Consider the following 16,956-nt stretch of genomic DNA (forward strand, 5'->3'; position numbering starts at 1 on the left):
CTGGAGAAGGAACTGAGAGTTCTACATCTTGACTCATAGGCAAAAGGATATGTTAGGCACTGCACTAGGTGTGGATTGAGCATATGTGAGATCTCAAAGCCTGCCTCCACAGTGAAATACTTTCTGCAACAAGACCACATCTACTCCAACAATGCCACACCTCCCATTAGTGACTTGCCATTTGGGGGCCATTTTTTTTCACAACACCAAAGAAGGTGATAAAATACATATGATAAGTAAGTAGAAAGAGAATACTACTACTTCTGTAGTAGAAGAATAAATATAGTAGAAATGTGGGGAGATAGAGGAAAGAAGGAAATTATGATAAACTAGAATTCATAAAAATAAATACAAATACAATAAATACACAAAATACAATACAATAAAATACAATAATTAAACCTATCAATTTGTATGTTGATTTAAAAATAAAGCAGTACTAAAAATGACAACAGTCAATCCTAACATGTAGTTTCTACTTGACTTATACTGTACTATTGTTACCAAAATAGCAGAAAGAACAGGTTAAAGGGATTGAAAAATTATTTTTACATTACAGCTTCCAAGTTATTATGATGTTCATCATGACAAGAAGAGCTTGATAGAGCAGAACACAGTATGCTCACATCATGGAAGTCAAGGATACAGAAAAAGGAATATACTGCTGTTCCTTATGTTTTCATTCTCCTGGTTTATTTCATCTAGATGTCTAGTTTATGGAATGACACAATTTTCTCTGGAAATGCCATCATAAACAACTCCAAAGATTTCTTAAATTTCACAGACTCTTCTTAATTTTGTAATTTTGAAAGCCAAGATTAAGAAAGTTAAGTTTATTATCATTTGTTATGCTTCTATTTGTAAAATCATCGCACCAGTTTTAATTAACATTCAATAAATGACTGAATCAGGCCCCCTGAATGTGTGTGTCATTTGTGGGGCTTGGGCAGTCTATGGGCCACTGGCAGTGGAACCAGCATTTATCCCTAGTGCATGAATGGTCTTTGGAAGCCCCTTCCCTATGGAGGGATGCTCTCTCAGCCTACATATGCAGTGGTAGGCCTAGGTCCTGCCAGAAGTGATGTGACAGACTTTATGATCCCCCATGAGAGCCCTTACCCTCCCTGAGGAGAGAATGGGGGGTGGGATGGGAGGACGGTGGGGAGAATGGGAGGATGGAAGGGAGAGGGAACTGGGATTGGTATGTAAAATAAGGTTGTTTTAATTTAAATAAAAATCAATCATAACGTTTATATGAAATGATTTCCATGGAAAAGGTTGAGTACAATTGCTTATGCCAATGTTCCTATCATTCTGCTCTTATTACTGTAATTTAAGTCTATCCTGTGCTGCATAGTGATTTTGAGGCAACTCAGGATTACACAGTAAAACCCTTCAACATGAAGAGCAAACCATAGTATTATTGAGGAATAGTTGTTTAACTAGGCATTATTTTTTGCTGCAAAGTATTATTCTAACCATGTGGAATGTGTGTTACATTTGTTTATGCTGCATTTGTTTAATGATGTAAAGATGTGCTGTTTCACCTTGCCTGCCAAAGGCCCCTAATTGGTCTAATAATAAGGTAAACATCCAAAAGCTAGGCAGTAGAGGCTTAGGTGGGACTGGTGGGAAGAGAGAATAAGTAGGATAGAGAGAAGAGAATGAGAGGGAGAAGAGAGAATGAGCGAGAAAGAGCAAGAGAAGCCTGAGGCTATAAGCCGGTCAGCCTCTAGCCAGCAAGACAAAAGAGGCAGGAAGGTAGGAAAGAAAGAAAGGAAGAAAGAAAGGAAGGAAGAAAGAAAGAAAGAAAGAAAGAAAGAAAGAAAGAAAGAAAGAAAGAAAGAAAGAAAGAAAGAGGAAGGAAGGAAGGTTAAAATCTCTGATGCAAAATGTAGATGAAGAGAAACAGGTAGATTAACTTATAAGAGCTAGTGGAACAAGCATAACATAAGGCTGATCATTCATAACTCATAAGTCTCCATGTCATGATTGCGGAGCTGTTTGGTGGCCCAAAAGAAAGCCTCCTATATAGCATGTCTATATTCATTTCATATTTTTTCTATTTTCTTGAAAATTGAAGTGCTGTACAGAAATAATATTAACTGATGTACATAGAAAATTATTATAATTTATTACTATACAAATACATTGCATTATTTTCCCCCCACAGGAATTAACTTCCAATCCAAGGAAGCTTTTCATTTTTCATTTCATTTTACATTCCAACCATAGTTCTCTCTCCCATACCTCCTCCCATCCTCCCACCCCCTGCCACCCCCAGTCCATTGCCCCACATGCATAAGGGCTCCCATGAGAAGTCAACCTAGTCTAACACAATAGGTTAGACCAAGGGCAGGCCCCTTTCCCATGCATTGAGAAGTAAGGTACAACAATATAGCCCATGTGCCGTTTGTATCATGGTCCTACTGCCAGGGGCCCATCAATTAGTCCAAGCTTCACACCTGTCTCCCACATTCAGAGGGCCTAGTTTGGTCCTCTTGAGTCTTGATAGTTACATGTTGAGAGTTTATGAGTTTCCACGAGCTTAGTTAAGTTGTCTCTGTAGACTTCTCCATTGTGATCTTGACCTTCTTTGCTCATATATTCCCTCCTCCCTCTTTTCTACTGGATTCTCCAGATAAGACTCCTAGCAATAGTGGAAGGAATACATAAACTGGCCTATCCCTGTAATCAAATTGGTGAATACTCCAACTATCATCAGAGAGTCTTCATCCAGAAACTGTTGGAATCAGAACCAGAGATCCACAACCCAGAACCAGGCTGAGCTCTGAGAATCCAGGGAATACTTTGTTTTATATGTACACAGAATGTTTAAAATGTTTTTTAAACTTTAACAAGTATTTAAAAGTCATTTACATATTATAGATCTGTGTTTATTTGCACTGGGTGGTTTTGTGTGTCAACTTGACTCACGCTAGAGTCATCAGAGGAAGGAGCCTCAGCTGAGGAAATGTCTCCTTGAGATCCAGCTGTAAGGTATTTTCTCATTTAGTGATCAAAGAGGAAAGGACCAACCAATTGTTTGTGGTGCTGTCCCTGGGCTGATGCTGCTGGGTTCTATAAGAAGGTGGTATGAGCAAGCCACAGAATGAAAGGCAGTAAGCAGTGCTTCCACATGGCCTCTGCTGCAGCTCCTGCTTCCCGGGTCTTATCTGTAGTTGTTTGATTTTTGTTTTACTCTTTTCTCTTGGCTCTTTTGGTCTTTGCTCTTTTGGGTGCCTGCCACCCAACTCCCAAATAAACACACACAGATACTTCTTCTTCCTTATAAATGCCCAGCCTCAGATTGTCTTGGTTCTTGCAAGCTTTTCTTAAATTATCCTGTCTACCTTTTATCTCTGATTTTTACCTTTCTCTATTTCTATATAACTTTTCTTTCCTTCCTATTCATGTCTGGCTGTGTTACTGGATGGCTGGCCCCTTCTTTTCATTCTTTTCTTGCTCCTTCTCTCACTCCTTTATCTTCTCCCAGATTTTTCCTATTTATTCTCTTTGCCTGCTTGCTGCGCCTATCATTTCCCCCACCTTGCTATTGACCATTCAGCTATTTTTTAGACCAGTCAGGTTTTTTAGACAGGCAAAGCAACATAGATTCACAAAGTTAAACACATATAACAGAAAAGAATGTAGTACATCCTAGCATCATTAAAGAAATGTTCCATAGCATAAAGAAATGTAACACATCTTAAAAAATAAAAGTCTGGAACACCTACCCTGTTTTGAGTTCCTGTGCTGACTTCCTTCACTGATGAACAGCAATGCTGAAGTGTAAGCCTAATAAACCCTTTCCTTGCCAAGTTGCTCTTTAGTAGTGTTATTTCATCCCAGCGATAGAAAGTCTAAAGATATCATTTATATATAAATATTTTATGAAAATAATGAAAGTGTTATTAAAAACATGAATACTAATGGCAAATGTTGGTACCTTCTAGAAAAACTAAGAGGGAAATTTGAAGCAATGTACATTGATATATCAAGGAAGTTTTTCACAAAAACATTTTAATATGTTATTTTAATGTATTTTAGGGGTTTGTACATCAAAATTCCTACCAATAAATTTTGTTGGGGTGTGAAATGACAATTGGAGGATATTCTCAGTTATCTAGGATGATTGGCTACTATGTTTAAACATTAGGCAAGAAAACAAGTGAAGTAGAGGCTTAGTAAGTAAGCTGATGAATTCGGTTTCAGTTATAGTTGGTTTTAGAATATTTAGAAATTATAGCATGAGCACTCTAGAAAGCACACAACAAATATATTGAATACAGTTTCAGTATAGTCCTTGCATTAGAGTTGGATATTTCATATCTATAGCTAATACTTCTCAGATGAAACTCCAGTACCTTCAAAGACTACATAGACTAGAGTCATTATTCCAAGATCAGAAGAATAGCATGCTAGTTTCAACAGGATAGTGATTCTAGCTCTTCAAAGCATCAGTAGGAATTTTAAACCAGAAATATTATCAGAACCCTGAGATAGATGTTTCACAGTAGTTAGTGGACTAAATTGTTCTAAGGGAACATTATTCAGCACAAACTACAGTGCCAATAGTGTCCTGGGAATTATTTTCTAGATGTATAATAATTTACGTTTTGGAAAATAGACACATGAACATATTTTAAATATGAGAATGCTATCTACAAGGGAATATTGGATGTCACCAAATGTAGGATTTTTGTTTAGCATACAACTCTAAATTAGATGTATTCTGCTGTGATTTATATACAGGGATGTAGCATGCAGCACATGATGTATACATACAATTAAATAAAACGGTGCAATGAAATAAAAATTTAAATAACTGTAGGTCTAAAGGTCTAAAATATACCATATCTCAGCTTTTGTAAAATTGATCTTAGTTTCTATGTGTTTAAAGTCTTAAATATAATTAATGTTCAGTATGTAGAGAGATGCATGAGTGAGCAAGGGCATAATGATATTTGTTGATAGTTTCCCCCCTAGATATGGCATATTAAGTATCTGCTGTAGCAAAAAATATTTATAAATATCAACTGTTTTGTGGGAAGAGGAAAGTATAGTCACAGTGAATTGACATTTCTCTGCATAAACGATTTATTGTCTTTTCAAGTTTCCAATATTTTGAAACACTGGAAAAACAAACTACATTGATGAATGAATCAATGTAATTTAGCTTTGTGTATCATTAATATTATTTTTCATTTTATTTCACATATTTGCAACACCTTACTTTGCTTCACAAACAATACACCATTGTAAGAGCCAGCCAGTCTATCTTTCTACATTAACTTCTGATTTTTTTTAATTCATGCTCTGCGCTGAATCTGAATGATACTACTGCCTGGAATTTGTGTGCTTCTCCCAACTCCTTTTTTGTTTTTTGTAGTTTTAACATATGTGTTTTAAGATTTTTTTAGCACACTGAAGTTTTTGTTGTTGATTTTTCTTACTTAGAAGTTATTGTTGAACCATGTTTGTTAATTTATTTAAAAATACAGACTTCTAATATATTTACTATTCAATTTATTTCAATCATTGATTCTTTCAAATCTATATACTATTATGAGTCAAGTTAATCCTTTATCTCTTACATTGCTTATATCAGAAAAATTCATCACAGCAATTGGAAAGAAATCCAGGACAGTTCCCATTGGACCAGTGTTGAGAAGCTGAGGCCTTTTGAGTGCTGATTAGGTCCCAGAGGGATCTAGTGTTGTGTGAATGGGTTAATGTCATTATAATAATAAAGGACTCAATGGGTTTGTTACTTCTTATCCTTAAAATTGTTTCCACAGGAGCACACAGTATCTCTGTTCCCTCCAGGTTGAAAAATAGCAGTTCCAGGTTGGAAACAGTAAATTAATGTTTTATTAACCCATATTAAGATACTAAGATTTTTTTCATAGACCTAAATGGAGTTTTGATGCAATTTAATCAGTTTTTCTTTCAACAACACAAAATCAGATGTGAAGCTTTACTCCAAATATATTACTTTTATATTGTAAGGGAATTTAAGGTGATTCTTTTAATTGAGGAAACTAAAAATCAAAGGAACCCAGGAACCTAGTAAATTAGCATTTTAGTCATTAGTTGACTGATCCAGTATACTAATAGGTATTGACATCATTATTTAGAATAGCTACTAATGTTTGAGCAAATGATACTCAACTCAGAATATGTTTCAGAATTCCTGTACACGCTTGTTAAGCACAGATACCTATGTCCTATTCCCCAAATTTCTGGTTAAGTAGGTCAGAAGTAGGAGCTGATCATTGCTGTCAGCAGTTGTTAATGCTGGATCATAGACCAAACTTCAAAATCAATGGCTTAGATCAACGGCTTTTAAAAGCAAGTGATACATGATATGGAACTTTGGGACCATTGCCACATTAATATTTAAGGCTTCACTCAGTCATGTGTAAGTGTTATCTACTTTCTGGGGATTTGGTACAAAAATAAGACATGAGGTCAACTCTGGGCATGATATCTACGGCACCTGATACATAACTGCTGTCATGTTTATCATTACCACAGTTTTCTAAACAGGCCTAGATCACTGCAGATCAAGTATATCCTAAAAACACCCTTTGGGAATTTTATTTAATAATTGAAAAAATGGAGATTTTGATTGTTTTATTTACATAGAAACACAAGTAATTCTGTTCTACTTGAAAGAATTGAAGTGGTTTCTTAAATAAAGTAAAGCAATTGACTGCCTCTCCTTTACATTGGGCTGAATACACCTGCAGTTTATTTGATAAAATTCATCTTTATTTTCAGAAAGTAAGTAATATACACTACCATCAATTTGAGTAAACAAGCTCTGCATTAATGATGTGTTACTGCTTGAAACATGTGTATGAGTGTTAGGGGCTATATTTTGTTTAGGAAATAGAGTGTTTTTGGAGGTCAAATGCACATATTGATTTTTTGATAAAATCTCTTTAAGTGCAAATGCTTTCTCTCAAGAGGTAAATAATCTCCAAGACATTTGAAGAACACATAGGGGGAAAAACCCAAAAACCAAAAAACAGGAAACCCTCTTTAATCCCCAAATGTCAGTCAGCTGGCTAAAAGGATTCTGTAGTATGCATTCAGGGTGGAAAGGATTTTTCCTGGAGCTCCCCTTGCTACTGTGCCACTCTGTATTCTGGGGCTTTCCTCTTGCCAGATTGTTTCATTATCCAGCAGTATCATTAATCTTTTTTATTAGCACCTTAAAAATAAACAAACAATGATTTTGCGATGTTTGACACAAGTAGTGCATTTTAATTTTGTAGGCTTGTATTATTGACTTAAAAAAATCTGCAACAATTCAGATTGAAATACTGCACTCCATCCTGAACAATATGAAAACACTATTCAGATGTGAGGAAATATAACGGCATCTGTTATGCATATGAAATGAAGCAAGCTATTTTTGCATCCTCCACATGGAGCTTTGGATTAACTAGGAAAGTTGGTATTAATTACCTCTGAAAAATTCAAACTTGTCATTCAATTTTGGACTCTCCATGAAAACTTGCTGTGAAATTGAATTAACACTTTGTGAAATGCTCTCCTTACAATCATTTCACAAAGATCACTTTAAAAAAGAATACATATGGTTTAGTTACATGATAAGATGCTTATCAAAACAAGTAGATAAAAACAAAAAGACACTTGCTTCTAAGCTCCTAATCCATGATATAATTTTCAGCATTTTTGTTTGTTTTTGTTTTTTGAGACAGGATTTCTTTGTGTAGCCCTAGTTGCCCTGTCCTGGAACTCACTCTGTAGACCAGACTGGCTTGGAACTCACAGAGATCAGCCTGCCTCTGCCTCCCAATTGCTGGAAAGGGGGATTTAGGGGGTCAGGTACAAACATGATGCAAGGGAAACCCCCACAAACCTACAAGGATGACCCCCAACTAAGACTCCTACTGAGTCTGAACTGGCCATCTCCTGTTATGAGATTGGTGACAGTCCCAATTGTCATCTAAGATCCTTCACCTAGTAAATTGTGGAAACAGATGCAGAAACCCAAAATCCAACTTTAGGCCAAGCTTGGGGAATCCTGTTGAAGTTAGGGGTAAAAGATTGTAGGAGCCAGCTCACTGTCCCTGGGAAGCAGAAAGGGGATGGGATAAGGGGTCTGTGGGGGGCAGGGGAGGAGGGGAGGGAGAGGGAAGTGAGATTGACATGTAAAAGAAGCTTGTTTCTAATTTAAATAAAAAAGGAAAAACATAAGCCTCCAAAAAAACACAAAAAAATAAATAATTTAAATAAAAAGATTGTAGGAGCCAGATGGATCCAGGATATCATAAGAAATGCACAGAAACAACTAACCTGGTTCATAGAAACTCACAGAGTCTCAACAAACAACCAGGGTGTCTGCATGTAACTGACCTAAGCCCTTTACATATATGTTACAGTAATAGTAGCTTGCTCTATTTGTGGCCCACTTACTAGTTGAAGGAGGGGCTGTCCCTGAGGATTTGTCTGGCTCTTGGGAACCTCTTCCTAATACTGGATTGTCTTAACCAGATTAAATACAAGAGGGCAGTACTGAGTCTTACCAGTTTGATATGCCATGCTTTTTTTAATACCTATGAAAGGCCTGCCCCTTTCTGAAGAGAAACAGAGGAGGACTGAATTGAAGGTGGATTGGAGGGGAGGTAAGGAGAGGAAATAGGTGGATAGGAGGGAGGGGAATCTGTGGTCAGGATGTAAAATAAACCTACAAATTAAATTAAATAATGCCAGCATTGAATGCACTGGTAGAAATGATAAATAGAACTCTTTTTCATCTTATTCAACATTAACCACTTACTCAGTCACCTTGAACGTTTTTAGTGCATGTAACATTGACATCTCTAAGATATGCAATTCAAATAACCTGCTTGCTTAAATAACAGTGGGTCTTCCCTTCTTTCCTTGAAAATAAATGCTCTCTTAGTCTTTTGGCATTTCATTTCTGTATTTATTTCCTTTTCTAGCCACTGGGTTCCTCCATAATCTGTTATATTATTATTTATAGTAACCCTTAATTATCTGGACTACCTCCCATGCCATAATATTCACTATATAGTTATTTTTCTTGATCAATGGAATGACAGGCTCCATCAAGCTATGCAACAATAAGTTGATAGCATTCAGTATCACCTTTATCATAAGTTGATAACTATATTTGCGTTTTAATGCCGACCAATTTTCTTTCCATTCTATCTACAACTCAAACTTCCTATAAAATATTAAGAGTCCCTTTTATTCAACCTTTTATTCTAGATTATCTGATATTTAGCTTATGTACATGATTATCTCTTTCATTAGAAGATGCTCACTTTGTGTATCTATCATTCTTCTGCTATTCAGTGAATATATCTTTCTCCTTTCCAATTTCATCAGTTCATAGTACTAATTTCTTTCTCCAAATGAAGTGGTAAATGCATACATATGCTCAAAACATAAATTGCTCAATCCTAAGGCCGTTCAGTCACAGGGGATCTACTTAGTTTAGGTTTTTAGCAATTAGCTAAATCCATCTCACCCTTGCTTTTTCACTTTTTAGCTTTACTGCAGTATTGATTTTATAATACGACAATGCTACTCAACCAAAATTACTAAATAAATATTCATGATTCACCAGTGTTTATATGATCTAGTTTCATTTTTTGAGGCTATGACACAATATGCAAACAAAAGGCAACTTAGGAAAGAAAGCATTTTGTCTTAGGGTTTTATTGCTGTCAAGAGACACTATGAGGACAGCAACTATTATAAACGAAAAACATGTAGTTATGGCTGGCTTACAGTTTCAGAGATTAGTCCATTATCATCACAGCATAAATTAGGTTTTTTGCATGCAGGTGGACATGCTGCTGGAGAAGGAGCTGAAAGTTCTACATCATGATCTGTAGGCAGCAAGGAGAGATTGCCACACTAGACATAGATTTGAGTATATAAGACGTTAAAGCCCACCTCCACAGTGATACACTTTCTCCAACAAGGTCACACCTACTCCAACAAGGCCATAACTCCTAATAGTGCCAATTCCCTATGGGTCAAGCATTCAAACACATGAGTCTATGTGGGCCATTCCTATTCCAACTACCACACATTTATATGGCTTATAATGCCAAGTAATAATGCATTCCTATAGGGAACTCAAGGCATAAATTTGGAGCATCAGATGCACAGTCAAAATCTGAGAGTGTACAAACACATGAACCCCTGTTTATTCTCCTCCCTCTTATTCAATTCATTATCCAGTTATTGAAGTGCTGCTGTCAATACTCAGGGTGATTCTTTTCATTTCAGCTGACAATCAAAAAAGCCTGCTTATAGACATGTCCACAAGCCAACCTAATCTAAGCAATCCATCATTTATTTTGTTGTCCTGGGTGATTCAAGATTGTAGCAAGTTGGCATTTAAAACTAAGCATGACAGTGTTCTTTTTAAAATATTCACCAAGCAATACTGACAAGCACAACTTGGAAACACGAACACCCATTTTTCAATACTCTTAAGCTTAAACAAAAGGAGTTTTAAAATTTACCAAGAATTTTACAATACACAGAAAACTGTTGTTTTACTTTGATACAATATAAGAAATAAAAACTTTAGTTGTATTTATTAGAAGTTTTCTAAATTATGTCATGATCATAATAACTTACAATTGCTTGTACATGAACCGGTAAGCATAGGCTTCATATTCAGTTGTGTGAATAGATTCTAATACACCCATTTATCATTGTAAAACTTACATGACTATCTTTGTTAAGCTTTTCTCATTTATAAAAATGAGATAGTAAAACTACTTGTCCTGCCGGGCGTTGGTAGCGCACGCCTTTAATCCCAGCACTCAGGAGGCAGAGGCAGGTGGATCTCTGTGAGTTTGAGACCAGCCTGGTCTACAAGAGCTAGTTCCAGGACAGCCTCCAAAGCCACAGAGAAACCCTGTCTCGAAAAACCAAAAAAAAAAAAAAAAAACTACTTGTCCTAATGAATTGTGTATATTAAATTAAAGGATGTATGTAAGAAGACGTCCTAATTAATCACCTAATATGAGACAATGAAAATTTTGGAATATTTTGCCTCTGAACTGTTCGAAAAGAGAAAGATTTTAAAACAACAAAAAAGCTTCTTGCAGCCTGACTAATGCAAATCAGATTGGGAAGATATCAGAGCAGTAAGGAGGGGATAAATATAAAGATATCACAATGATATATCACAGTTAATTTGTCAAATGTAGAACACAAAAAGGGGCATATAGGGATTGTTAAGATCTGTATAAGTTCCATGGAAGTATAGTGGCTTAGTAATGTAACTATGGATTCTTGTTATTCAGAGGCTGTATAATTTGGAGCCATTGGATAGAATGGCACATACAAGCTACTGGGGACACTTGTTTAGAATTAATGAGGTCCCATGAATATCAATGTCTGAAAGAAAATAGAGGATATACAAGCATTGCAGAAGGAATTTAGCCTAATTGTGTTTTATTTCTTGTTTGGTTAAGACCATGGTACAAAAGACAGTTTACAAACAATTACAAAGAAAGAGGAAAGCAGGGACCTGTAAATGGAATGATACATCACTTGGTGGAGCCCATGGTGGTTTGATATTTATTATGTGGGAGAGACACTTATGGATCTGAATAATTTAGACTGACATGTGATTTGGAAGATGCCAAAGCACAAAGGAGTGTAACAATGGTACATCACAGATAAGTTTTCAAAGTCAGAAGACAAAGAGAAAATTATAAAAACAATGAGGGATTAATATAACAATTTATCTGTTAACATACATTAGACCAAAGCAAATTTCTCAACAAAGACATTGTAGCCCAGGAGAAAATAAGAATTATTGTAAGGTCTGACAGAAAACAATTATCAACCAAGAATATTATATGAGCAAAGCTATCCTTTAGAAATGAAAGGAGAAAGCAAACCTTAAGCCTTGTAAATGACCCAGGAAAGCAAATGTGGCAAGAATTGTGTGATTCACTAGGTCAGATAAAATGATACAAAGATAAATGCTATGCTCATGATCTACTAGAAGGCTCTACAGGCTGAGCAACCATTCACTGAAAAGACATTAGAAAGTTCACCAGCACATTTTTTTTTTCTGTCGACCTAGGAAGGAACTATCCTTAGTTGGTAGCTCTTTACTTCACTACTCTTAAAATAGTTTGCCCAATATTATATGAACATAGAGAATAGGAATGGTGGTCAGACTATTTATATTGAAATATGTGGTTTCTACTCAACTACTAATTTAAAGAATATTTGTGGTTTAGTAGATGTTAGAACAAATTTGACTTAATTCATGGAAATCTCCAAGACAGATAAGTAGCAATGAGAGATATGAAGTTAAAGAGGAATAAACACAAAATCCCAATATGCTACCTGTGATCCCTGCAAGCTATAAGATATTTTACGTGGGCAATATTGTCACGAATTTGATGGAAGTAACCAGCCATTTTCTTATTCAATCTAGGATTTCTCCATGAGTTGAAACATTTATTAGACACTGATAATGATACCAATATCCCATGTCTAGCTATGCCCTAAGACCTCAGGTAGAACACGTTATTTTTATTCTGCTAAATTGGCATAGTATCAATGCAATGTTTAGTAGCTTATTGTTATACATATAGGTTATTTTAACTATCAACCTTTACCAGAGAAGATTCTGCTTGCAGTAAATAGAAATAAGCACAGAGAACCTAAATTGTCCATCACAGTGAATAAATGCCTGGAGTATTCAGCCCTGAATGAGACATGCATATTACACCCTTGCTCCCAAGGCTCAGGGACATTCATGAAAGATGAAATGGAAGCAGACTGAAAGAACTAAAAATGGTAGATACCTTCAAACTTTCAGTGTTTTTCAGGCATAACAGGGCTATTGCACGTATGAACTCACAGTATTTATGACAGTATACACAAAACCTGAGTGTGCTAAAAATCATAAAAGCATCCTACCATGGAGGAGGGAAGGTAGGCTTAAAATTACACTGATAGCTGAGGATATGTTAGTATTTGATAGCTGCTGAGAGAGAAGGAATCTTAATGTTATGAGAGGAAGAAATCACAACGTGCTTAGGGAAGGAACATAAGTGTGGACAGCATAGATATGGGACAATGTGCAGGTGAATATGATCACAATTTATGAAATTCTCAAAAGTAATGAAATATTATTTTAAAAGCATGAAAATTGTGTACAATTCAAAGTAAACATTCAAAGGAAATTCTATCAAGTGTATGAGGGATATTTGAACAGTTTATTTTTTATGCTGCACTACTCATAGTAGCAAAGATATGGAATAAACATAGATATTCTGTAGAGGATGAATTGGTAAATCAAAGGATATATACATATGTGTATTTTGCAGCCAAAGAAGAAACATAATCTATTATTTATAGCAAAATGGGTGAGAGTGGTTGCTATTATGTTATGTGAAATAAGTCAGACAGAATAAGGCAAATAATGATTATGAGACATGTTTAATCCTTTATCACAAAGTAGTAAGAGTAAAGGAGGAATTATTAATGACTGAGAATATGAGAACATCAGAAAATAGTATTCTGTACCACAGTAGGGAAATATGGTTCATAGCTTACTTAGTGAAAAATTAGAAGAGAAAGACGTAAAAGCTTTAAATGCAAATCCTAAAGGATGAAATGGATACATATTAATTACCTTAATATTCGTTACTAAAGATTATGATACACAAAAAATCTTGTTACTCTATGATTAAGTAATGTGTCATATTTTCTGCTGAAAAATTAATCTGAAATACTGAAGAAGTTCAAAATGTTGATAAAACTGACGTGATTATGACCTATTGACAGGTAACACACACATTTTAAATTTTTACTATTTCATAAATTCATAAGGTTAAAATAATATAAATATAGTAAATCCCTAGCATACTGCAAAATCTCAAAAACACTATTTACTATCTTGATATATATATATATATATATATATATATACATATATATAATATTATATATAATATATAACATATAATATATAATATATATATATATATATATATATATATATAATCAGAACTTTAAAGATTCCCATTGTCTTAACGTTCCTACTTGAAAAAAATAATCACTACTTTTATGGATCCCTGAACTGTTTATGTTTCTATATTATGCATTTAAAAGTTTTTGAAACCTTCCAAGTCAGCAATAACATTTGTGTATTAGAGTTGAAAAGTCCTACCAACATATAGACATCTCAGAAAAGATAAGAAATCTAAAATTAAGAACATGTAAATTTTTTCATGGGAATTTTGAAACATTCACAGTTTAAGCTAGTGTCCACAGTCATTTTGTTTTAGTAATATTTCCAGAATCATAACCATATTAGACAAAATGCAAATAATTATCAAATTATTCTGGGACCCTAGGCTACATCAACCCCACACTAGACAATATACAGGCAGTGAGAGGCCTCTTAACACTGTTCTAAATGGGATGTCTTCTTCAAATCCCTATTGACACTGGGCCCTCACTGGGACGCCTCTTGGACATTTTATTGTTGCCTTGTGTCATGCAGATCCTGTAGCTTTGGATCTCGAGGTGTGGCTCCTTCACATGCTCCAGCAGTTCATAGATGGTAGTTGGATTAGTTAGCCCTCCACCTTTCCCTCGTCTTCACCACTTAGATGAGCTCTCCAGCACTGCCAAATCTATCTCACCCAGTGTATTAGGCCGCAAGAAGCAGGGCCAGTTCTCATGCCCTTGGATTCAGTTTACCTGCACTCAACAGCATCAGGACTAGCTCTACTGTTTTGCCCATGGGAGGTGCAGTACTCCCTCTCCTGATTGATGCACTTGCTGAGGGACAGGACCAGTTCTTCCATTCTCAAGCTCTGATGCTAGCTCTCCCATCTGTCACAGGTGGCTAGGAGTTGGGGCAGAGCATATTTCCCTCACCCTCACCACTACATGGCAGATTAGGGAGGACATGGGGTAAGTCTTCCTGTTCTCATGCCCTCCAGGCAGGCTCAGCTGCTTCCCCAACAGCATCAGAAGTACTGTGCCACATAGGTGAGGTGTGTAGGGCCTCCTCTCCCAAATGCTCCTGCCAGTAGTAGCATAATGCTAATTCTCCCACTCTCAGGACCTCATGGCCTGCTCTTCCACTTGGCACTGAGGCAGTGGGGGTGGGAGAGGGGCAGGGTGATCTTTCTCTCCCACTGTACTCTATGACAGATGAGGGGGCAGATTTCCCACACAAGTTGTTGTGCCAGATAACCTGAGTCCCTATCAACTGGGTTGGGTCTGCCATGCTACCGGGGGACATCAGGACCTGTTCTCCCAGGTGCTACATTTAGTGAGGGGCAGGACCAGCTCTCCCTAGTGCTTCAGCCAGTGACTGGCAGGGCCAACTTTGTACATCCCTATCCTCACTGCTTTCTGTGGAATCAGGAGCTAAGGACATCAACCCTGTGATAATTTGTGATGTATTCATTCAAGATATTGCAAATGTCTAGGCATTATATTACTCATGCTACCCAAGTAAAACCATAATTTTGTTATTTGTACCACATTAGAGAACACTGGATGGAATATGAAAGGTATAGGTTATTGAGTTAAGTGGTGATCAAAGAAAATATCTTCTCTTTAAAATATCATAAAATGTGGCATTAATTTTGCAAGTTCTCATACAAATAAGCAATAAAAATTTCTCATAGCATTCACTATGTACTACAAAGTATATAAAGAAAATGTATAGAAATTGAAAATGAATCGTAATATTTTGCAATGTACTCTTACAAAATGTTGAGAGAGGAATAACAATGTTTTCTCATGTTAAATCCAGGGTGTAGTTTATTTTGGAAGAGTTTCCCTGTGCTTCTAAGTATAATATATATTTCTTGGAGTTTGTGTGAAATAGTTTGCAGATAATTAATACCATTTGAAGTTTAATGTCAATTTGTTCTGATGTTTCTCATCTTAGCTTTTTGTCCAGATAACCTTTTTATTAGAAAAACTGGTGCATTAACAACATTCTCTATTAATGGAATGATGTTAGTTTGTCTTTAATTCCAGTTGTAAACTTTTTATGAAATTATGTGCAGCAGAGTTTAATGTTAAGGTTAATAACTTGTTCCCTTGATTAGAATGAAGTGTTCCACTCTTTCTTTTGATCAGTTAGTTGGATATTAGTTTAGCATTGCCTGCTTATTTCCTGGTTACATTTGGTTGGAGTAATTTGCTCATCCTTTTACTCTAAGGAACTTTCTGTGTTTCTTATACTAGTTTCTTACTCCATTTAGACAGTGCTTTTGGTTGGAGAATTGAGGCTATTTATATTTAACGTTATTGTTAAAATGAGTGATCATGTTGTGGAATTTGGGTGTTGTTTGTATTCTCATAGTTATTTTGTATTTGAATAGTTGTGGCTTTGTGTTCATTTTCAGTCTCTGTGCTCTGTTCCTTCCTCTTTTCAGGCAGAAACAATGTTTTCTGTATTTTCTTTTGGATGCTTTGTTTGTTACACCTTTTAAAAAGGTTTGTATGACATGGAAAGTTTTTCTTTCTCCTTTACATATTGCTCTCAATTTTGCTGGATATGATAGTCTAAACTGGAGATAGTATTTTAGCTTGAGATGCACTGTCCCATGCTCTTCTGGATTTCAAGTTTCCATTGAGAACTCAGCTGTTGTTCTTAATTGAAGTTTGGTTTAATTTTTCTTTTTTCATGATGTAATCCTCAGAATCAGTTATTTTAACCATATTCTGTTTGGTTGACTTGGTATTTGCCTCTACCTGCTTAAATTTAGTACTAAATATTTTGTGAAATATCCATTTCAATCTCATACTTTTTGTTTCTGTTGTTTCTTTACTACTAATTTTTATAATTTCTACACTTTTATTGATATTATTTTCGTATATTTTCTTCATTTAAGTTCTTTTTCCCATATAATTTAGAACTTCCAG

This window comes from Cricetulus griseus, chromosome X (genome assembly GCF_003668045.3).
Source record: "Cricetulus griseus strain 17A/GY chromosome X, alternate assembly CriGri-PICRH-1.0, whole genome shotgun sequence".
NCBI lineage: Eukaryota > Metazoa > Chordata > Mammalia > Rodentia > Cricetidae > Cricetulus > Cricetulus griseus.